Source organism: Phoca vitulina, unplaced genomic scaffold (assembly GCF_004348235.1).
Source record: "Phoca vitulina isolate PV1807 unplaced genomic scaffold, GSC_HSeal_1.0 scaffold1, whole genome shotgun sequence".
NCBI classification, from domain to species: Eukaryota; Metazoa; Chordata; class Mammalia; order Carnivora; family Phocidae; genus Phoca; species Phoca vitulina.
The window spans coordinates 91,513,513-91,537,803 of NW_022589704.1; positions in this window are offsets into that span (position 1 = coordinate 91,513,513).

Genomic DNA, 24,291 nt, shown 5'->3' on the forward strand with positions numbered 1-24,291 from the left:
TGTGAAATTGAGCTGAGGACAGCTCCGGTCACTATCCCTGAGACCACAGGCCCTTTGTCACCCAAGGTTATGCCAACAACAATGCGACATCTGTGCATTATTCGGTGTCAAAGACATCCCTCCTGGGATGAGATGACAACCAGTCATTTGAATTATCTCCTTTCCAGCCTTCCTCTTTCCATCCGTACTTCCTGAAGGCTCACAGTGCCGCAGAGAAGAGAGTCCACTAATGGGTTGGGGGTACTGCAATTACTGCAGTTTCCACAGCAGTATAACACAGATTCAACTTCAAAGAAAGAGTACCCCTTGCTGGTTAATTGGCCAAGTGGAAGAAGCAAAGAAGGAAGGACAGACGGTTGTATAGGACGTGGGGCTCTAGCTCTGGTTGAATTAGCCATGTGTCACAGTGATTTACAGAGGGGCTCTTCTTGCACCATTGTCACTCTAATAATGAGCTATTTATGCAAGACTCCACCGTGCCTGCCTGTTTTATTGCTACCCAGCCCAGCAAGAAGACCCTCAGAACATTCTCTTAGCAGACGGAAGATGTCCCTCCACATCTGGGACGCTAAAAACCTGAGATGTCCAGGTTTCCTTCCCACGAGGGCAAGACTCAGGGCATGAACTGTAGTGGGCCTGCCTCACCACCAGAGGGTGCCCCGTGGTCACTTTTCCCTCTCCCACTCAGCTCTAGATCAGATGTTCCTCCTGAGTTTGGGCAGAACCAAGTGTTAAGGGCATCACGCAAATTAAGACTAAGGGTTTTTGTTGCTGTTGTTGTTTTCAGGAGTGCCTCCCAGGATGATGTCAGACTTTCACCATACATAATTATTTTGCTTTGGGCAATGTCCTTTGACCCATGCTGCTGCGAATCCTAACCAAGTAATATTTCTCTGAACATTGTGTTTTCATTCTGACAGCTGTTCCCGTCTGCAAAGTATTCATTTCAAAACAACACACTACTCAGATATCCATGATTCCGGGACACAGGGCACAGGGGGAGAAAAGGGAGTCTCTCACCAGCCCATCAGGGCTCATCACTCCGACAAGACATAGCCCATTACCACAATGGATTTCCCATATGGGTTTGGAATGGGGAACCCATTCCAAAGGTCTCATCCCCACCAATATCTTATCTGTTCTTCTATCATTGGCCTTCCCAGCCATCTTATTCCAATGGGAAGATAATGGTGATTAACACCCTAGGACACAGAGAGCTTTCAACGGCATTAACGCAATGAATAGGTTTGGTCATTAGGTGACAAAAAGATCAGTTTACAAGCTGGATGGCTATAGCTTAGATGGCCTATAGCCATGGACCTGAATTTTTCTGTGTAAAATGTGCTGGCTCATCAGAAAGTCTGTCCCCCTTCTCTTCCCAGCCGTCATTCTCCTCTCTTACCCCTTGCCAAAGCCTCCCAAATCACAATACATCCACGTAGATAGTGTATCTATATATAGTCCTTTCTAATTTTCTCCACATTTTCACTGCATTATTCACTGGCAACTCATAATACAAAGTTGAGGTGAGTAGAGAAGGTATTAATGAACTTTTGCAATTCTCCCAAGCAAAATCTGTTGGTCTGCTCCATGTTCCCATATGTTGCATAGCCCTTTATTATAGGTATTTTTAATCTCTTACAACTTCTCCTTTACCAAGTTCTACGACTGTGTGCTCCCCTAAGGCAGGGACCAGATCTATCTTATCAGCTTTATACCCCCAAAGCTTTGCAAAGTTCTTGACATATGGTATTTAGTAACTGTCTGTTCATTTGGATTATTATACCCACTTGACAAATAAGGTAATCAAGTCACCCAGAGGGGCTAAGTGACACCACGTGCTACATCCCCTGCTGGGAGTAAGTAATGGAATGGTCCAACGCAATCAATGAGAAAATATGTGCTGGATTCTGACTCTGGAACAAGCATCCTGATAAACGCAACCCATAAAATAACAAGACACGGTCACCGTCCTAGATTCCCATCCAGTGACTAGTGGGGCCCTTTCACTTCTCTGGGTCCACTTTTACTCTATTAAGGATGAGCATTTTGGAGGATAATATCTATAAGGGCTCCTTTAGCTCTAACACTCTAACACTCTACTACCTCTATCAGTACTCTCGCTGGGGAGACACTACACCTACTTTTGCAGAGATGTAGGACATACAAACTAGCATACACGTGTCACACAGGAGGGACAACACATTGTCATATTGCCACGTGGAGTCAAGGTGGGAAGAGCAGTTCAGATGCATGCTGAGGAAGGTCTAGAGAAGGAGAGCACTTAGAGAGTGGAAGAGCTAAGAAGCTTTACCCACGTGGGACTAGCGCTGAGCCCAGAGCTGAAACTTACACGGGCCAGGGTAACTGAAGGAGGGAGGCCAACACGACCAGGCGGGGGAAGCACAAAGTGTGCATTCAGAGGACAATAGTTTCAGGAAACAGGGAAACTGCTGTTCCCATGGTCAATGCCTTTGTGAAAGAGAGGTTTGTGTCTAAAATAAATAAATCAAAGCCCATCTCTACTTTAGCCAGTGTCTTTTCCTCTCTCCAAACTCACGCCCATTTCATTTCTTCTGGCTGCCAACACCCCCCCACACCCCCCTCAATCTAAACTAGGTTTATCCTGTTGTTCAGTCTCATGGCAGTCTTAACTTGCACTTCATGGCAAAAATCTTAATCATATATGTATATAAGCTATTATCCCCTACAAGACTGCGAGGTCTTGGAGAGCAAGACTTCTCTGTGTTTAGTTCACTGCTGAATGAATCCCCCACACCTAGATTATAGTAAATGTTCAATACGTGTACAATGAATTAATAAATGGAAATTGGCAACATGTGGAAAGTGGATCCACGTAACAGCAAGGCCACTTTCCCGGTCCCAGTTGCTGCGGGTGCCTCAGCGGCTTATCCCAAAGTCAAGTAAGGGCATACGTGACAGGTGCAGAGGGAGCCCAGGCAGCAAATCTGGACCTGGCCCTACCGTTTGAGAAATACAACCACAAGTGTCACCAGCCAGCCCCGCCTTTAGTGTACACCACATCTCTCCCCATTTCCTCTCAGTCAGAACGGAAGACACACTCCTTTCTAAACACCATTTCTCCTGATGAACTTTAGACCCCCTCCAACCTCCCCAAATGCACCAGGCCCAGGCATCCTGCCTCCCACTCTCTCATAATGAATGGCTTTGTCTGCACACATCCAAAGCCATGGAGTAGAGTCCTCTGACCCATACCCCCACCTGCAGGGCCCTCAGGCTACTTCTGTTTTTTTAAAAGCTGAAGCAACTCAGTCTCAGAAAGCATAGGTGACCCCCTGAAGGTCGCACAGCTAAAAATCCATGCGAGGGAATCTAAAAAGAAACAGTCTTTCTCATAACCCTAGTTAAAATCCAGTGCTTCCTGTAAACCAGGAATTCTGCTAAATGCTTCCCTGCATTATCCCTGTTAACCCTCACAACAGTCCGGCAAGATAGGTATATTATTAATCCCGTTTTCCAGTCAGACCTGAGGCACAGTTTAGTTACATAACCAGCCCAAAGTCACTCAGCTTAACGGAGAAGATCTGGATTCTCACTCAGGAACACATCTGACCCCATGGCCTGAACTCGTTCCTCTATATATTCATCACAGTGATAATGAGATGGATTTTTCCCTCTCCCAGACTCTCACTCCATTATAAACTCCCTCAGCAGTGGGGCCACACTGTGGGAGAAGTGACCCATGGTTCACGAAAAGGATTTCAGAGTAGGACTCACCCAGAGCAGTCTTTCCTCAGAAAAGTTAAAAACCGAATCTCCAGTATCCCACGCCCAACCTCCTACTTCTCCAGACACCCCTTCTTTCTGATGCTCCCATCCACATCCAAGCCTGGACCCTCCATACCTCCACAGCAGCCTCCACCCAGGCCTCCCCTCCTTCCTCCCAATTGCTTCACCACCGAACTTTTCCAGGAGGAAGGCGTTAGGCAAACCCAGGGACTTAGCTAGCATGCACCTACCGGATAGATGGGGCATCCCTTTAAAATTCAAGCACATCCTATTTCAACCCTATCAACAAGGCCCAGTTCAGTCATTTCTGTAGGAAAGGCTTGTGTTTGCTTCTCCGGGATGGTCATCTGATACTGTTTAGGCTGGCATTTCGGCTGCCCTGGGGGTCACAGAGCTTTTATAGCCCTGGGGGTGCCCTCCACTGGGGGCTCGTATACTCACGTTTTAACACAGAGCAACCTTAAGAGGGAGAAAAAGGCCCAGAGCACGAAGACCGCAGTTGTGGATGTTCACAGCCTCTTCCAGCCCCAGCCCTTGGAAACGGGGCGTTTACTCTATACATTGAGCACCCACTATGTGCTTTACCTACCTTTGTTTCATTTAATAAAACCACTGCATGAAGTGGGCTGCACTGCCCCAAGTCGACCGGTGAAGAAGATGAGATCCAGAGAGAGCAAGTAACTTCCCACAAGCTATGAAAGATTTGGGGGACCAGCCTTGCCTGACCCCAAAGCTTTGCGTATTTACCACCACACTAAGCTGCCTCGCCCACTCTCTGTGTAAGACTTAAGATTTTACAATTCAGAGTAGGACTGGGCCTGTTAAGCATCTGCCTTCGGCTCAGGTCATGATCTCAGGGTCCTGGGATCGAGCCCCATGTCGGGCTCCCTGCTCAGCTCAGCGGGGAGTCTGCTTCTCCCTCTCTCTCTGCCTGCATCTCCCCCTGCTTGTGTTCTCTCTGTGTGTGTGTGTCAAATATATAAATAAAACCTTTAAAAATAAATAAATAAATAAATAAATAAATAAATAAAAGATTTTACAAAGCGAAGTCTAGTCTTACCCTCCCAGACAGTGCTGGCTAGAAGCTCCATCAGAGGAGTGGTATGCAGTCAGCAGATGGTAGAGACCGCATAGGACATACAAGCAGACATTTGTATTCTTACCTGCTGTGAGACTACTGCGCCCAGCTCTGACATTTCTTACTGTTTCATTGTGCCCACAAATCCAGTTTGATTTGCGGTTCTGCTTATTTGTCCTTTGCATTAGAACTGTTTAGATTTGCTGGACCGGCCAAACTTATAAATGGCAAATTAAACAAGCGGTAGATGTGCTGCATGCAAGCAATATTGATCAGCCTGAGTCGACGCAGAGCACCAAGCAGGCCTTTCAATATACGGCCAGAATTTCTGAGGCTATTGACAATTTTCACTAAAGCCTTTTAATAATTGTATGTCTGCTCTGGCTTTTCAAATGCCCCAACTTTGGGTGGTGAAATCACAGCATGTTATTTTAATCCCTTTATAATGGACTAGAGTTCAATTCAAATAACCACGTCTCCTGAGTGCCCGTGGTAAGAGGCAGGAAGGGCTGAGAAGCGGGTCTCACGGCCACACAGATTCTGAAAAACCCGAGATGCATGCTCCATCTGAAAACCACAAAGGCTTTGGGGCCTGCTGCTCTCACCTCTAAACCCAGGGCTCCTAAAATCCCGTCCCCCAGACCAGCAGGATCAGCATCACCTGGGAAATTGTTACAAATGCAAATCCTTGGGCTCTTGTTCAGACCAACCCCAGTATCACCACCTGAAACAGGGCTTGCCCGTAATAGTTGCTGAGCACAGATTCGCTGTTTACTGGGTAAATAACACGCAGAGAGGGAATGCAGAGGGATGAGTATAATGAAGAACCAAATGGCTGCCGAATGTCATCTGCTTCACTGCTGTCCAGGGATGGCTTCTAGTCCTCAACAGAGTGTTGTAGACTGAGCCTGCTTCAGAATCAGCTAAAAACACAGATCTCTGGGCTGCACCCCAGAGTTCCTGAGTCCACAGGTCTAGGCTGGGGGCCAAGAACGTGCATGTTAACAAGTGTCCCCGCTGTTGCTGATGCAGCTGGTCCTGGGACCACACTTGGAGAACTTCTGTCCCAGAGATAAGACTTACCTGTCTCCACTTTCAGCCTCCCTTTCTGGCCTTGAATAGTACACTTCTTTTCCTTTTCTCCAAACTTCTTAAACCTTTACTTGCAATACTGCCTAATGGCTGATCCAAAAATAACTAAATCCAAAACAAGAATGAATTCCTTTCTCTTTAAAGAAATAGGCAGGAATCTACCTTAAGGATACAAGAGGTACTTTCTTCATTCCAGAAATAGAAAAGCGGGGATGGCACCGTTATTAGAAATCGGTGGTCAAGTTTTCTTCTGAGCAGGCAAAGACCACGCATTCTGAATGTCTGGTTCCTTGTTGCAAAGTAGCTCCAAAGTGGCTGGCAGCCTTTAGAGTTTACCCAGCCACGAGATGGCAGCACTAAGTTGGTGTTCGCCTGAAATGTAATGCTGGGCCCACAGAGCCCCTGCCTTTCCTCTGGGGGTGACCGTCCAGAGCAAGGCAATAAGCAATGGACTAATACATTCGATGGAACAAAAATAGGCTACAGCTTTCCCTCCCAGGAAAGGTGGCATTTAAGAAATATGTCCAGCAAATGCAGACCGTGGAACACAGACCTGAAACAGAGTTGCAAGCATTCCATTCAATCTCTCAAGACGGAGCCTCAATTTCCCACACTCAAATTACGAAACAGAGAGCTGTTCATCGGTCATACCATGGTCATACCATGTACCATGATCATACCATACCAATGGGCGATAATGGGCAGAATGACAGATCTGTACCCCTCCCCTCCCCGATAATGTCTGGGACATGTAGCCATCTTAGGTACAAGGCAACTGATGCTGACCTGAAATAAAAAATCAACTCAAAATGGATTAAAAGACCTAAATGTGAGATCCAAAACCATAAAGTTCCTAAAAAAAAAAACATGGGCAGTAAACTCTTAGACATCAGTCTTAGCAGTATTTTTTTTTTTTTTTTTTGGATCTGTCTCCTGACGCAAGGGCAACAAAAGCAAAAATAAACAATTTGGACTACATCAAACTCAAAAGCTTTTGCACAGTGAAGGAGACCATCAACAAAATGAAAAGGCAACCTACTAAATGGGAGAAGGTATTTGCAAATCATATATCCAATGAAGGGTTAATATCCAAAATATATTCAAAAATTCATACAACACAAAAAATTCCAATTAAAACATGGGCAGAGGACCTGAATAGACATTTTTCCAAAGAAGACAGATGGTCAATAGACACATGAAAAGATGCTCAACATCATTAATCATCAGGGAAATGCAAATCAAAACCACAATGTGATATCACTCTACACCTGTCAGAATGGCTAGAATCAAAAAGACAAGAAACAAGTGTTGGCGAGGATGTGGAGAAAAGGGAACCCTCGTGTACTGATGGTGGGAATGTAAGTTGGTGCAGGCATTGTAGAAAACAGTATGGAGGTTCCTCAAAAGATTAAAAAATAGAAATACCATACAATCCAGCAATTCCACTTCTGGGTATTTATCCAAAGAAAACAAAAACACTAATTCAACAGGATAGATGCACCCCCATATTCACTGCAGCATTATTTATAACAGCCAAGATATGGAAGCAACCTGTGTACTGGTAGATGAATGGATAAAGACAATGTAACACACACACACACACACACGTACGCACACACACGCACAGGAATATTAGCCATTAACAAAAAAGTGAAATCTTGCCATTTGCAACAGCATGGAGAGTCCTAGAGGTTATTATGCCAAGTGAAATAAGTCAGACAGAGAAAGACAAATACCATACGATTTCACTTATATAACCTAAAATATCAAAACAAACAAACAAAACAGAAACAGACTCATAAATACAGAGAATAAAGCCAGAGGGGAGGGGAGGGAAGGGGAGATGGATGAACTAGGTGAAGGAGATTAAGAGGTACAAACTTCCAGTCATAAAATAAATAAGTCACAAGAATGCAAAGTACGGCACAGGGAATACAGTCAATAATACTGTAATAATGATAGATTGTAATGATGATAGATGGTAACTACACTTATCCTCATGATCATTTTGTAATTTATAGAAATGCTGAATCATGATGTACTATATCTGAAAATAATATATTATACATCAACTATACTTTAAAAATATATTTATATATACAGATGCATTAGAAATTTCAAATCCTAAACAAAAGGAACACTGTCCCAAAATCTATTCTCTCATGATTTGCGAAAGTACGGTATATTAAGTTACAGGCATTATTTTTCCATGTCAAAAATAGGGATTCATGGTTTGTGAGTTATAAGGCTACTTTGCAATAAGCATGTGTAAAACGAAAGAGACTCCCAGCGCATCCAGAATGTTTGGTGGCCACAGTGAGAGTAAAACTGTTCAGAAAACGCAATTCTTCCTTCTCTGTTCAATCTCACACCACTGTCACCTTTTCCAGAGGCTTGGTCTGAATTTAAACCTATTTGGGAAAAAAGACTTTGCTTCACGGGTATGCTTTCCACCCAAATGTCTCAGATACAGTTACTCATGCTTCACATAATTCTAATGAAACTGTGTTTTTGTACTGGAATTATCTGGATATTTCCATTTTCCTTGGGCTTGGCGACAGAACTCAACTATATAAGGTTCTTTCCTTCACTAGATCAGTTCACTAGATCAGTTGTTCACTAGATCTAGTTGTTCACAGTTGTATCTGAACTTGGTTTACCATCAGAGTAACTGCAGAGTTTTGTTTGGTTTTTGTTTCATTTTTAAAGTATAGATTCCATGACACAGCCCAAACTACTAAGTTAAAATCTTGGGGAGGCAGGAGAGAGCTGGAAATTTGTGCTGGTTTCCAGCATGAATGTGGGAACAGTAACCCAACTGAGGGAGTTCCAAAGATCAGGTTCAGGAAAGGCTGCACTAGGTAACACAGCTTTCCAGGCTTCAGAGTTTATTCTTCTCATCATACTCATGGTGTCCTGTGGGACCAGTGGGAAGGAAATATGGTAAGTCTACAGAGGAAGAGCAGAAAGAGACTTGCCCAGAGCCCAAGAGACTCACACAGGAGGATTCAAGATTCGGGCAGGTAGGGGGTCAGGGCCTCTCATTACCCACTTCCAGTTCATCCTCTTCTATCTTGGAATGTCCTCACTTTCTGAGGGCTTTGTAGACGTGAGTTTACCAGATACAGTACTTCCTGGCATAAAAAAGCCATGAAATTGCTCTTCCCTGTTGCTCTGCTCCTTCAGTCAAGTAGGTCTTCGGGGAGGCCTTGTAATCCATCTCAGAATTCTGGCAAAGCACCATGGAAAGGAAATGAGTGAAAACAAAGACATGAGGGTCAAGTTGCTGGGACTCTTTGAACGCAAGAATCAAAGACTCAGGGAGGAGTTCATCTGGTCTCTGAGGACACTGAAACTGTCTGAGAGGGTCCCTGAGGCAGCTGGGATGGAGAGCCAAGCAGCCCTCCACTAGCACTCACACCCACAAGGAACATCTGTTCACACCCATGCTTTTATTTCTATTAACTGGGGGAGGAGGAAGGCATTTGGTTGGGGTGGGGTTGGGAGAAGAGAGGAAAATGGAAGGTTTGTGTTGGCACCTCTCCCCCATTCAGCCCTGTGGTCTGAGTCTCTGATTGTAGAGGGGATGGTCAGACACTGGATACTATGCTTTCAAGAGAGATCTTTATAAAGGTTTTGGCAAAACAACGCTGCTCTTGGATCCAGGTAGCATAAGGGTGGGAGACTTGTCTTGGGGCTCAACTAGAGAAGCAGGACCCCTGTGAGTGATATGAAATAAAACATTTATTACAGGAGTTAGATCTCACCCAGCTGTGGAAGGCAGTAGAGCATTCTACACAGCGCTCTATGCTTGGTGCTAAACTTGATGCTGCCATAGATCAGCGAGAGTAGCAGTCAAAAAAAAGAAAACTGGACGTGGTCAATAGCAAGAACAACCTGGAACCCACACAGACAAACTGGGACCTGCATCGGTCTCCCACCACCTCCGACCTCAATGCACTGGGTGATGCACAGGAGACACTGGCCCCTTTCACCACAAAGCTGCACAGGGACCTGGCCAAGAACTCACAGAAGCAGCAGATCTGGTGGGACTGGCCCAAGTCTGATAGCAAATCAGGGATAAATGGGGGCAAGCTGCCACTCTGCTGTACAGACCATCAGAGGAAAAAAATATGGCCGCTGCTTCACTCCTGCCTTCCAGATCTCACAGGAAGTATCTCTTGTGAGCAATACTGATCTGTGCTTATAAAGAGAAGGGAATTCTGTGAAAGGAAATTCTTGCTTAGCTAAGCTGACACAATGCAGATGCACAAGCTTTTCTCTCTACTCTGGCACCTGAGACTGGTAGCTTTGGGTACAACTAGCATTTTGTTAAGTGTGGTGTGAACTCTGGAGTCCTCCCAGTGACAGAACTCCAAAACAGGTACAGGAATGTAAATGCAGCTTCTTGGGTCAGCCTGTTGGGGAATAGAAGTCAAAAAGTGTGTCTTGGGAAGGAAAGGAAGAACATGACAGACTGTTTTATGAGCATATATATATATATATGAAAGCCCATTTGGAGATTCTCCCAAATAACTGGGGGATACTTTGGGCAAGTAGGGGGTCAGGGAGTCATACCATTGCAATTTACACATAAATGGAGACCCCACATTGTATTCAAGGATAGGGATCCTTGGACAAGCTGGTTACACAAGTGGTATCTCATGATGAGAATTATATAAACCCATGAACTAGAAAGGAATCTGAGCCATTATCTGCCTCTCCTCTCCTCTCCATGAGCTTCTTATGTTTCAGTAATGCCATGCTACTTGTAAGTCTCTAAACATATCACACACTTACATGCTTTGGAATCTTTGCATTTGGTGTAGCTTCAATGTGAAGAGTTCTCTACTCCCCTGCCCTTCCTCACCCCCTTTCCCTCAATAACACAGACTCAAATTCCAAATCTCAGGCTAAGCGTCTCTCTCCTCTTCCCTGAATTCCAGGTAGTATCAGTTAAAGGACCTTCCCATGTACCATCCACTGATAGCACCTTGAACTTACCTCTTCCAAGGCACCTCTAATAAACTGCACATATTTAAAGTGAACAATTTGATAAGTTTTGACATAGTTATATACCCAAGAAAGTAACACCACAATCAAGACTATAAACAAATCCATCACCCCTAAAAGTTTCTGAATGATCCTTTATAGTTTTCCCCCTCACCTCCCTCAGCTCCATCCCCAGGCAACAACTGATCTGTTTTCTATCACTATAGATTAGTTTGCATTTTCTAAAGTTTTATTTGTTGGAATTATATAGCATATACTCATTTTTGTCTGTCTTCTCTTATACTCAGCATAATTATTTCAAGACTCGTCCTTCCTGTGTGCATCAGTGGTTCAATCCTTCTTATCCTACACAATGGAGTAGCATTCCATCGTGCAGAAGTACCACAGTTGATTTATCCATTCACCTGTTGATGGGCATCTGGGTTGTTTTTAGTTTGGGACTATTACAAATAAATCTATGAACATTCATGTACAAATCTCTTTACAGACACATATTTCCTTTTATCTTAATTCCAGGAGTTAAGTGGCCAGATATATGGTAGAAGTATATATAATTTTTAAGAAACTTCTAAAATATTTTTCAAAGTAGTTGTACCATTTTACATTCCCACTAGCAGTGTACAAGAGCTCCAGTTTCTCCACATCCTGGCCAACACTTGATATGGTCAGTCTTTTTTTATTTTAACCATTCTAATAGGTCTTTAGTGATACTTTATTATGGTTTTAATTTGCATTTTCCTAATGACTAATGATGTTAAGCATCTTTTCATGTGTTTTTGTGCTATTCGTGTATCTTCTCTGATGAAATATCCCTTCAAATCTTATGCCTGTTTTTAAAATTGAGTTGTTTCTTCTTCTGAAGTTTTGAGTATTCTTTATATATTTTTAAATCAGCAACAGCTCATCTGTTTTCTATCACTATAGATTAGTTTGCATTTATTATGATAAACTTTATTTTATTTTTTATTTTTTATTCTGTTATGTTAGTCACCAGACAGTACATCATCAGTTTTTGTTGACACAAGTCCTTTATCAGATATAAAATCTACAAATATTTTCTCCCAATCTGTGGTTTGTCCTTTTATTCTCTTAACATTGCCTTTTGAAGAGCAAAGTTTTAATTTTGATGAAGACTAACCCACCAATTTTTTAAATTAATTGTATCATTCTTTTAATTTTCCAGTGATCTATTCATCTCCACTGACCTGTAAATTCTTTGAGGGCAAAGACTAAATTGTTCTGTCTCTGGATTCCTAGCACCATGACAATGATTATCACTTAGGAGACACTGAAATTGTAGTTCTCAGGGCTACGTTATTACTTCTGGCTATTATGGGAGAATCCCTGAGCTTCCTGGATCTGTATATAATAACTACTCCTTTTTACAGGAATAGAAGGTTTTAATCAATGTGACCACTTTTTCTAAGCAAGGAATGCCCTAGTAAGGCCTCTGTACATTTCTCTATTATGTTATCTGTATATTTGAACAGAGAGAGAATCAAAAACAGAAAAATCCTCTCCTGAAGGCCTTCATTTAGGAATCTGCTTGCTTTCTTTTCTGATCTGGGAGAACTCTTTGTTTCTGGAATAAGTAAAGAAAAATATCATAGCAGTCTCCCATGGACCGAAGTCAAAGGAAACTTCACCAGGAAAGCTGTTCAAGTAAATTTCACCATGGACCCGCTATTTTTGTTCTAGGAAAGGTGTTTTATGAAAGAGATAAAACATTTCCTCCATGTATAAAAACCACGGCCTGAAGGTTCCCTCCAGCAGCCCCACAATAGCTGCTGGCCCCCACCAAGGTCTCCCACAAACACCAACCCAACCGTGAGGTTGGCTCCTTCAGAGTAACAGCAATGAAGGACCCATCTAAATATTGTTATGATGCTGAATTCAAGAGAAAACAACAGATGAAACATTTTATGAAGGATTTGTCTCGTGGTGTTCTGAAACTTCTCCATCTTTCACAATTAAAGACTAAGCATGTATTCTAGCTCTAGAAATATAAGACTAACAACCAATAGCAACAACAAATGTCTTGCTTCAAAAACCACTAATTGCTGATAAAATATAATTTTAAAATATTTTAAATATTTGATTAGGCTCACACACAAAAAGGTGGAAATTTCTAGGTGCCAAAAAGGAGCATGAAACAGAATGATAGCTTAGAAGCTGATAATGCTGTGGTTACCATAGGGTGAAAAAACATAACGGCTTGTGTTTTAAAACAAGAGACAGGATGTTGGACCCAATGCAAGGTAAAGAGTTGGAAGTAAGAACTTTCAAATTGGAACTCTCAAAAAGTGATATCCCTTCTGAAAAGACAGGCTACAACAAAATCTATCAGAACAGATAAACAAGAAGTCTTGTCTGTCTCTGAATTCTAGATGAGCAAAAATATCTCCTTTGGGAATTAGAAATCGCAGACATCCATTTTGAGTTTATCTTTGTGTATGGTGTAACAGAATGGTGGAGTTTCATTCTTACGTATATCGCTGTCCAGTTTTCCCCGCACCATTTATTGAAGAGACTGTCTTTTTTCCGTTGCATATTTTTTCCTGCCTTGTTGAAGATTATTTGACCATAGAGTTGAGGGTCCATATCTGGGCTCTCTATTCTGTTCCATTGGTCTATGTGTCTGTTTTTGTGCCGGTACCATGCTGTCCTGGTGATCACAGCTTTGTAACATAGATTGAAATCAGGCAACGTGATGCCCCCAGCTTTGTATTTCTCTTTCAACATTTCCTTGGCAATTCAGGGTCTTTTCTGATTCCATACAAATTTTAGGATTGTTTGTTCCAGCACTTTGAAAAATACTGTTGGTATTTTGATCAGGATGGCACTGAAGGTATAGATTGCTCTGGGCAGCACAGACATTTTAACAATGTTTATTCTTCTGATCCATGAGCATGGGATGTTTTTCCATCTTTTTGTGTCTTCTTCAATTTCTTTCATGAGTGTTCTGTAGTTCCCAGAGTATATATCCTTTACCTCTTTGGTTAGGTTTATTTCAAGGTATCTTATGGTTTTTGGTGCTATTGTAAATGGAATCAATTCTCTAATTTCTCTTTCTACAGTTACATTGTTAGTGTATAAGAAAGCAACTGATTTCTGTGCATTGATTTTGTATCCTGCCACATTACTGAATTGCTGTATGAGTTCTAGTAATTTGGGGGTAGAGTCTTTTGGGTTTTCCACATAAAGTATCATGTCATCTGTGAAGACAGAGAGTTTAACTTCTTCTTTGCCAATTTGAATACCTTTTATTTCTTTTTGTTGTCTGATTGCTGTTGCTAGGATGAAAGATCTCAATGTGAGATAAGAATCCATCAAAATCCTAGAGGAGAACATAGGCAGTAACCTCTTTGACATCGGCCACAGCAACTTCTTTCAAGACACGTCTCCAAAGGCAAGGGAAACAAAAGCGAAAATGAACTTTTGGGACTTCATCAAGATAAAAAAGCTTCTGCACAGCAAAGGAAACAGTCAACAGAACAAAGAGGCAACCCACAGAATGGGAGAAGATATTTGCAAATGACACTACAGACAAAGGGCTCATCTCCAAGATCTATAAAGAACTTCTCAAACTCAACACCCAAAAAACAAATAATCAAGTCAAAAGATGGGCAGAAGACATAAACAGACACTTCTCCAAAGAAGACATACAAATGGCTATCAGACACACGAAAAAATGTTCTTCATCATTAGCCATCAGGGAAATTCAAATCAAGACAACATTGAGATACCACCTTACACCAGTTAGAATGGCAAAAATTGACAAGGCAAGAAACAACAAATGTTGGAGAGGTTGTGGAGAAAGGGGAACCCTCTTACACTGTTGGTGGGAATGCCAGTTGGTACAGCCACTTTGGAAAACAGTGTGGAGGTTCCTCAAAAAATTAAAAATAGAGCTACCCTATGACCCAGCAATTGCACTACTGGGTTATTTACTCCAAAGATACAGATGTAGTGAAAAGAAGGGCCACATGCACCCCAATGTTCATAGCAGCAATGTCCACAATAGCCAAATTGTGGAAAGAGCCGAGATGCCCTTCAACAGACAAATGAATAAAGAAGATGTGGTCCATATATACAATGGAATATTACTCAGCCATCAGAAAAGATGAATACCTAACTTTTGCATCAAAATGGATGGGACTGGAGGAGATTATGCTAAGTGAAATGAATCAAGCAGAAAAAGTCAATTATCATATGGTTTCACTTATTTGTGGAACATAAGGAATAGCATGGAGGACATTAGGAGAAGGAAGGGGAAAATGAAGGGGGTGGGAATCAGAGGGGGAGCCAAACCATAAGAGACTCTGGACTCCGAGAAACAAACTGAGGGCTTTAGAGGGGAGCGGGGGTGGGGAGATGGGTGAGCTCAGTGATGGGTATTAAGGAGGGCATGTATTGCATGGAGCATTGGGTGTTATATGCAAACAATGAATCATGGAACACTACATCAAAAACTAATGATATACTGCATGGTGACTAACATAAAATAATAATAATAATAATAATAATAATAAAGAAATCCCAGACAGACCTGGGGTTCAAATTTATCCACATCTTCTAGGAACTCCCCAGTGCCTGGGCCAGTGATAACTCTGAGGCTCTTGCTAAAAGAATAACCATTAATGCCACAAGGAATTCATGGAAGGGAAAAGGTTAACCTAAGATAAGCTCTCTATTAAAAATGTCAAAATCCAAGAGGAGAAATCTACCACAAACAGAAGACAGAAAATACCATAAATACAAGATTATACTTTTAAGAACCTGAGGTAATAGAATTATAATCTGAAAAAAAATTTAATAAAACACGGTAGTATTTAAAATAATTAAATATCTAATAAAAAAGGAAAACTTTAGAAAATTTTAAGAGTCAGCCTGTAGAAGTTTTAAACAGTGTGATGGACAAGGTTGATCTAATTGACATCTATAAATCCCTGTACCTAAGAATTAAAGAATACACAGTATTAGGACTCACAGTCATCTTAAGAAATGCCAAACAACAAATATCATACAACCATGCTCTCTCATTAATACAATAAAAATAAAAATCTATAATAAAACGGGTGCCTGGGTGGTTCAGTCACTTGAGCTTCCAACTCCTGATTTTGGTTCAGGTCATGATCTCAGGGTCAGGGATCGAGCCCTGTGTTGGGCACCCAGCTGAGTGTGGATCTTGCTTGTCCCTTTCCCTCCCCCTCTATCCTCCCCCTGTGTATGTGCCTGCATTCTCTCTCTCTCTCTCTCTCTCTCTCTCTCTCCCTCTCAAATAAATATGTAAATAAAATCTTTGGTGCCTGGCTGGCTCAGTTGGTAGAGCACGTGACTCTTGATCTCGGGCTTGTGAGTTTGAGCCCCATGTTGGGAGTAGAGATTACTTTTTAAAAGTCTATACAGGGCACCTGGGTGGTTCCGTTGGTTAAGCGACTGCCTTCGGCTCAGGTCATGATCCTGGAGTCCCAGGATGGAGTCCCGCATCGGGCTCCCTGCTCAGCGGGGTGTCTGCTTCTCCCTCTGACCCTCCCCCCTCTCATGCTCTCTCTCTCTCTCTCTCATTTTCTCTCTCAAATAAATAAATAAAAATCTTTAAATAAAAAAAATCTATAACAAAAAAGATAACCCTTGAAACTCTCATATGTTTGGAAATAATGCATGGGTCAATTAAAATATTTTAATGAATAGTAGAAAATACTTTGCATTGCAATTAAATGAAAATACCACATATCAAAACGTGGGGGATGCAATTCAAGCAGTACTTACAAGTAATTTTATATAATACATATGTTAGAACTTAAGAGAGCTAAGCATCTGACTCAAAGTTGTGAAAGGAACAACAGAGTAAACTCCCATCAAAAACTGGGTAATAAAGCAAATTCTAAAGATTAATAGAAAAATTAATAGAATAAAAAAGAATGGAAAAATCAATAAAACCAATAGTTACTACTTTTTAAAAAAATATTTTATTTATTTATTTGAGAGAGACAGAAATAGTAAGAGAGAGAATGAGCAGGAAGGAGGGGGAGAAGCAAACTCCCCACTGAGGAGGGAAACCAATGCCGGGCTCAATCCCAGGACTCTGGGATCATGACCTGAGCTGAAGGCAGATGCTTAACCAACTGAGCCACCCAGGTGCCCCAATAGTTACTACTTTAAAAATGACTAAGTATGCTGAGCGAAATAAGTCAATCAGAGAAAGACATGTATCATATGACCTCACTGATATGAGGAATTCTTAATCTCAGCGAACAAACTGAGGGTTGCTGGAGTGGTGGGGGGTGGGAGGGATGGGATGGCTGGGTGATAGATATTGGGGAGGGTATGTGCTATGGTGAGCGCTGTGAATTGTGCAAGACTGTTGAATCACAGACCTGTACCTCTGAAACAAATAATACATTATATGTTTAAAATAAATAAATAAATAAATAAAATAAAAATGACTAAGTAAAAGAAACAAACCTCTGACAAGATTGGCTAAGAAAAATAGTGATTGATTTAAAAATTACACACATGCCTATAAACCACCATAAAAGAAATGTAGAAAGGAAGCTAATCACATTGCAGTGGAGATTTTCAGAAATCATAATACTATGAACAATAATACCATGAACAACATTTGAATATTCAGATTAAAGTTATAATATTTTAGAAAAATAAAATTTACCAGAACTGTCCAAGAAGTGTATAAAATTTGAATGGTTCTATAATCAGTAAATAAAATGAATAGTTTTAAAATTCATTCACACGTAAGTACACATGCACACAGGCACACACACACACAAATATAGCCACAAAAAAACCCAACCTCAAGTGATTCCATGGGTAAGTTCTACTAAACATCACAGGAACAGATATTTTCAATCTTATTCAAATTGTTTCAGAAACAGAAAAAGAGGAAATGCTCCCCACTCATTTTATGAGAGTGACAGATCCTTAGATAACCCAGACAGGACAGTGTAAGAATCAAAAACCATTGCGTGATCTCACAAATATAGGCACAAAGAGAATTTTTATAAACAGATTAACAAATGAAGTTTAGCAACGTACCAAAAAAATCTCTTTTTTTTTTTTAAGATTTTATTTATTTGTCAGATAGAGAGAGAGAGGAGAACAAGCAGGGGGAGTGGCAGGCAGAGGGAGAAGCAGACCCCTCGCTGAGCAGGGAGCCTGATGTGGGACTCAATCCCAGGACCCCGGGATCATGACCTGAGCCGAAGGCAGACGCTTAATCGACTGAGCCACCCAGGAGTCCCTACACCAAAAGAATCTTGACTGCAGGTTTCATCTTAGAAAGGTTTAATGTTATGAAATCTATGTACATAATCTACCTAATAATAAACCAAATAAGAAAAGTTATAGAAGCAAAAAAGACATATGATAAAATAAATTCTCATTTTGAGGTAAAATTCTTAGTAGAAATAAAAGGGATTTCTTTAACTACATAAAGAATATCAAAAACAAAGAGCAAAGATGAAAATAGTGAAAAATTGGAATTTCTCGCTTAAAATAAGGAAAAACATAAGAATGTCAGTTATTATTGCTTCTATGCAAACTTGTATTGTCAATGTTAACACAGTAACACTAGAAAAATATATTTTAAGATGTAGTAATTGGAAAGAAAGAAAAAAGTCATAACTCACAGATAATGTTGATCAACACAGAAAAGTAAAAAACATCTATAGACAAACTGATAGAATTAATAACAACATTCAATAAAGTTGCTGGCACACAAACAATACTAAAGTCCATTATGCTCTTACACACTAGCAACAAACATACAAAAAAGGGATTTTGAAAAACATGCATGTTACAATCCAACAAACACTATAAAGAACAAAGAAATACACTTAACAGATGATGTGAAAATTTTCATGACCAAAATTATGTTTTAAAATTTTAAGAATATATTTAAAGAAGCTAAGTAAATGAAGAGATATACCATTTTATTATTTGGGATATGGATTATGACTGAGCATAACAGAAACCCAAAATAGGGGCGCCTGGGTGGCTCAGTGGGTTAAACATCCAACTCTTGATTTGGGCTCAGGTCATGATCTCAGGGTCAAGCCCTTTGTCAGGCTCCATGCTCAGCAGAGAATCTGCTGAAGATTCTCTCTCTCCCTCTCTCTCTCTGTGTCCTTACCCCACTCTCTCTCTCTCTCTCAAACAAATCTTAAAAAAAAAAAAAAAAAGAAACCCAAAATAGCAGTAGTTTAATCTACTAGCCTCTCTCTCTACCCTCATTGCTCTCCCTGTCTCTTCCCTCTCTCTCCCCACTTCTCCCTCCCACCCCTCGGCTCTCCCTTTCTCTTTCCCCCTTCTTCCTCTCTCCCTTCCACCCCCTCCCTCCTCCTTCCATCCCCCAAGCTCCCCCTCCCCAACCCTCAGTAATGATTTGGAAGTAGGCAATCCAGACCTGGTATGGAAACGGGGGCAACTAATGATGTTTCCATGTTTATATATATTTTAATGAATCAATTTTTCCGAATTAATCTACAAATCCAAGTTCTATTATATATCCCAGTGGATTCTGGGGTGGGATAAGCTCATCATAAATTTTATGTGAAAGAGTGAAGGGCCAGGAATAGCAAGACTTTTGAAGAAGTAAAAGGAAGGGATCATCTACTAATATCAAAACACATGATGAAACCAAGGATTTGAACAGACATTTCTCCAAAGAAGATGTGCATATGACCAATAATCACATGGAAAGATTCTCAGCATCATTAGCCATTAGAGAATACTAATCAAAACCACAACGAGATTCAGTTTCATGCTCAGTAGGGTAACAATAACCAACAAGCACTGGTGAAGGTGGAGGGAAATTGGAACTCTCAAACATTACTGGTGGAAATGTAAAATGGTGTAGCCCCTTGGGAAAATAGTTTGGTGGTTCCCCAAAATGCTAAACATAGAATTACCCTTTGGGCCTAGCAGTAGCATTCTTACTTACATAACCAAGAGAAATGAAAACACATGTCCACATAAAAATTTGTACAGAAATGTTCATAGTGGCATTATTTATAATGGCCAAAAGGTGGAAACAACCCAAATGTTCATCAACTGACCAATGGATAAACCCAAACTGATACATACAATGGAATTATACTCAGCCATAAAACGAGTGATGTACTGAAACATGCTACAACATGGATGAAACTTGAAAAATGCTGTGTGAAAGAAGCCAAACTCAAAAGACCACGTATCGTATGAGTCCATTTATATGAAATGTCCAGAATACGCAATCTGTAGAGACAGAAGGTAGATGAGTGGTTGCCAAGAGCTGAGAGGGGTGGAGGGGTGGAGAGTGGCTGTTAATGGATACAGAGTTTCTTTTCAGGGTGACAAACATGTTCTGGAGTTGGATAGTGAAGTTGGTTGCACAACTTTGTGAATACACTAAATTTTACATTTCAATAAGGCAAATTTTATGATACATGAATTATATCTCAAAAAAATATTAATTAAAAACTCATGAGGTTATAGTAATTAAAACAATGTGGTACTGGTATAGGAATAAACATCTTGACCATTAGAAATCAATACCAAACGGGCACCTGGGTGGCTCAGTCGTTGGGTGTCTGCCTTCGGCTCAGGTCATGATCCCAGGGTCCTGGGATTGAGCCCCGCATCGGGCTCCCTGCTCAGTGGGAAGCCTGCTTCTCCCTCTCCCGCTCCCCCTGCTTGTGTTCCCTCTCTTACTGTGTCTCTCTTTGTCAAATAAATAAATAAATAAAATCTTTAAAAAAAAAAAGAAAAAGAAATCAGTACAGAACATAAAAGGGATCCACATATACAAAAGTCAGGCACATGATAGAGGTAACACTATAAATCAATAGGAAAAGGATGCAGCACTGAAGGAATGATGAAAAAATTAAAATTAAAATAAAATTAAGTTCCTCACACCTATATAAAAACTACTAAGTTTTAAATGGATTAAACTGTAAAACCTTTAAAAGAAACATGGGAAAATATCTTTCGTGAATTTGGGACAGAAAAGGATTTCTCAAGTTACAAAAAGAAAAAAAGGAGAAGGAAATATGGATCTTCCCCAACTGAAAATGGGGTTATGTCCTGCCAAACCCATCATAAGCCGAAATATAGTAAGTGGAAAATGCATTTATACACCTAACATACCAAAATCATCCTCAGAACACTTATATTAGCTTACAATTAGACACAATCATCTAACACATAGCCTATTTTATAATTAAGTGTTGACTATCTCACCTAATTAATTAACCACTGTACTAAAGGTAAGAAACAGAATGGTTGTCCCATTAGAGAGCGGTTGTGAATGTATCAGTTCTTTGCCCTCGTGCTGCCGCTGCCCAGCATCAGGAGAGAGATGCCATACAGCGTATGGCTAGGCTGGAAAACATCAACATTCAAAATCTGAAGTTCAGTTTCTACTGAATGCATATTGCCTTAGCATCATCATAAAGTTGAAAAGTCATCAATCAGGGGCCATCTGTATATAGTTAATTTAAAAACACAAAGCAATCATAGTATGATCATTTATGAATACATCCATTGCAGTTAAAATGTAATCATTCATGAGAATAACGTACATCAAGTTCAAGTGCGTGGTTACCTTTGCGGAAGGAGGGAGAAAAAGATGTGGTAGAGCAATAGCTCGCAGGAATTAACTTATCTTTCTCTTTTTTTAAGAACTCCTAAAGCAAATATAACCAAATAATAACCATTGTTTAAACTCCGTAATAGATATATAAGGCTCTGTTATATCATTTCCTCTCATCCTCTGCTTGTTTGAAGTGTTTCATGAATAAGAAAAATTTTTTTACATATTAAAACACTGTCTGGACTAGAAAGTTGAGAAATCCCCAAGTGCATCTGACCACCTACCACCCTCCTAGGGTCTGCACTTTTGCAGTGAAGGCACGGAGCGCCAATCATCTTCCTGACCTGGGTCAGCAACCCTGTGCCAGGAGTGGGGCCACACTCCAGCCCAGTTGCCTGCTCTCCCTGGAAACAGCACAGGTCTGCCATTCTCTGTAAGCATTCAAGGTATCTCCACTCTCAAGTGTTACGTGGATTTACTAAACCAACAAGAAGTCAGGGGAGAAATGTAAATCACAGTCTTTGCAAATGAATGTTTTCTGCTACTACCAAGAACATAGTCCACCATAAAATCAATGAGGGAGGGGCACCTGGGTGGCTCAGTCGTTAAGTGTCTGCCTTCGGCTCAGGTCATGATCCCAGGGTCCTGGGATGGAGCCCCGCATCGGGCTCTCTGCTCGGCAGGAAGCCTGCTTCTCCCTCCCCCACTCACCCTCCTTATGTTCCCTCTCTCACTGTGTCAATTAAATAAATAAGTAAATAATTAATTTTAAAAAATCAATGAGGGAAAGGGGAGTCAGGGCGGGAAAATGAAGTACCGTTATTCCTATGAAGTTTAGACATCACCCTGCACTCAGTGGGGCTGTTTCTCTGCTTCCCTGCCCACAGGGAACACAGATGCCCAGGCAAAGGCCTCCACCTGCTGCTAAGTCAGGACAGGGCGAAAGGCACTTACAGAGGCTCCCATACATGGGGGCCTTAAACAAGAGTCTTGCCAACAAGCAAAAGGGGGCCCAAGAGAATCAGAAAAACCCCACCTGCTCACCTCTTCCTCTTTGGCCACAGAACCTGAGGGGGTCAATTCTGGGCAGAGGTAAAGAGCACACAATGATGCAAAGCTGGGTGCTGGAGAGCAGACAGAACTTTCCCGAAGGCAGCAGTTCTTAACCCTAACCACATGTTACAATAACTAGGGAACCAAAAAATACAGCTGACCACATGAGACTTCTGATCTCCAGACTGTCAGTAATAAATTTGTGTTGCTGGGACACCTAGGTGGCACAGGCAGTTAGGCGATCGACTCTTGGTTTCAGCTCAGGTCATGATCTCAGGGTCCTGAGATCGAGCCTTGCATCATGCTCAGTGCTGAGTCTGCTTGAGATTCTCCCTCTCCCTCTGCCACCCTCCGCCCCGCCATGTGCTCTCTCTAAAATAAATATAATTAATTAACTAGTTAATTAATTAAAATTAATTTGTGTTTGTTTAGGTCATGAAGTTTGTGGTAACCCTTTTTTCTGACCTCCATTTCCATTTTAATTTTCTTTCTTTTTCTGTCTTTTCTTAAATATCCATCATCGTAGGTCAGTGCATGGTAGCAAAAATTCTCCAGTGACTTCATAGTTTCTGACAGTTGGTTCCAGCTGGGGGTGCCCATCTTAAGTTTGTGGTAACAGTACCAAAAGAAAATCATAGGCCACATCCTGGTATAACCAGAGAATTTCAGGCCCTCTCCCTGGGTGTCCCTGGCTAAATTAGATGGCTGGCAGGAGGGTGAGGGGGTGACACACGGAGGCTACAGGCCGGGGAGAAAATGACCTTAACAATTAGTGCTTAAGACAAAATCCAAGACCAAATCCAACGTATTTACTCATTCACTTGAGATCAATTGCTGAGCATCCTCTGTGCTGGATGGTGGGAACACTAGATGACTAGGGCGTGGTCTCACACTTGAGGACCTCACCATCTAAACACAGGAGGCAGGGACATAAATGCAGAAGTACTGTGATCTAGGTCTAATGTCAGGAAATTTTCACAGTGATGTTCCAGCTGAATTTGGAAAAACTAACAGGTATTTGGGGAGCAAACTACCTTCCAAGAAAAGAGAGAGGTATGAGCAAATGCAGGGCTCTTATGAAGACAAGCACCCATAAATCATCCCCCATTGCCCGAAATCAACAGGTAAGATTTGTGCTCTGCATACGCTTACCCCAGGCCAAATATTGCTCTTCAAGACAAGCCCACTTGACCTCCTGCAGGCTCTGATGTACAGAATCCCTGGCCCACTCATCTCTCACATATCTGTACCTGTCTCTAGTGTACCAGGACCTCTAGTACCACTACTCATTCTCGATCTGGTGCTCACCCCAGGAGCTCCCTCTCACCCTCCCTCCCCCTTCAAGAGCCCTTGAAACACAGCCCAGCCCGTCCTCCTCCCTAATGGACTGCATTCCTGCATCTCCTCTCAGCCCTCCCTCTAGCCTTCCACCTACTGCTATCCATGTCCCAGCACTGTTGAGAGACAGAAACAAAGATGCAAGTGCCCTCCTTAGAACCTTTCTACAAACTGTCCCTTGGAGCACCTGGGTGGCTCAGTCAGTTAAGCATCTGACTCTTGATTGTGGCTCACGTCATGATCTCAGGGTCCTGAGATCGAGCATTCCTCCCTGGGTGTGAAGCCTGCTTAAGATTCTCTCTCTCCCTCTGACCCCCACCCCCACCCCCAGCTGGCATACTCTTGGTCTCTCTCT